Below are 1253 nucleotides of genomic sequence, written 5' to 3'. Positions count from 1 at the left end.
GCCACACTCGTGCTTGGATCTTCCTACTGAAAAACCTCTGTGGTGGCAGCGCGCTCAGCCGTGCCTCTAGCCTCTGACAGTGTTTACAGACAAGGTCGTCACCCCGGGAAGGGGTCACTTCCCTCTGGTGTCCCTCTGGGCTCTTGAAACACGACTTGAATTGACCTGTAGGCGCTGCTTGTAGAGTCCACTTGTTATTTGAAAGATGGCATGTTTCAATCCAAAGTGTTAACGTCAAGGGTACTAACTTAAGCAGAACTTGCAGATGACTTTTTCTTTAATAAATAAATTCCCCTTTTCCAAAAAAAAAAGAAAAAAAGAAAAGGCCCTTTGGACACAAGCAGTGAATTATCCATTCATTTATTCATCCAACCATTAAATAAATGTATTGAGCTCCTGTTATGTACTGGGCTCCATTTATGGCTTAGATAGAAATCACCAGGGCATGGTCTCTGCCTGCGGGGACCACAGGGGAGAGAACTCAGGGATGCACATCGTTAAGAGTATAGACAGACAATCCCTAAGGGGCTGTCTACACTTGCTGTCATGGCTCCCTCACCTTTAGTGTATTCTTCAAACCCTTCAGACCTGGCTTTGTCCCTCCCACTGCACTGAAGCCACTTTGGCCAGGTCTGCCAATGACCCCATAACTTGCCACATCTAACGATCACTTCTGTCGTTTTACTTCTGTCATCTAACGGTTGGTTCTGTCTGTCAGCATCCTGCCTCCAGGCATGGGGGCCACACACACCAGTTTTCTCGACTCCTCCTCCTCTGAGCTGCTCAGGCTTGGACCTTCTCTTTTCTATCTATACCCTCTCCCTAGGTGATCTCATCCAGTCTCATGGCTTTAAATACCATCTATATGCTGGTGACTCACAAATGTATATTTCCAGCCCAGCCCTCTCCTCTCCTCCAGACTCCCCTACCCAACTTCCTGCTTCATGGCTCTGTATGTCCAAAAACATCTCAAACTCAATAGGTCCCAAATGGAGCTCTTGATTCTCCTATCTCAAACCTGCGCCTTCTTTCCATCGCAGCAAATGGGCTCACTATTGCTCTAGATGCTCTGCTCAACACAAAAAGCTAGGAATCGTCTCAAACCTCTCCCTGTTTCTCTCCTGACAAACCCATAATCAAGACCTGTTGGCTAGGACTTCCCTGGAGGTCCAGTGGTTAACACTCCATGCCTCCACTGCAGGGGGCGCGGGTTCAATCCCTGGTCAGGGAACTAAGATCCCGCATGCCACGTG

This window comes from Lipotes vexillifer, unplaced genomic scaffold (genome assembly GCF_000442215.2).
Source record: "Lipotes vexillifer unplaced genomic scaffold, Lipotes_vexillifer_v1.1 scaffold426, whole genome shotgun sequence".
Classification (NCBI taxonomy): domain Eukaryota; kingdom Metazoa; phylum Chordata; class Mammalia; order Artiodactyla; family Lipotidae; genus Lipotes; species Lipotes vexillifer.
The sequence above is the reverse complement of the archived record's forward strand: the minus strand, read 5'-3'. Positions refer to the sequence as shown.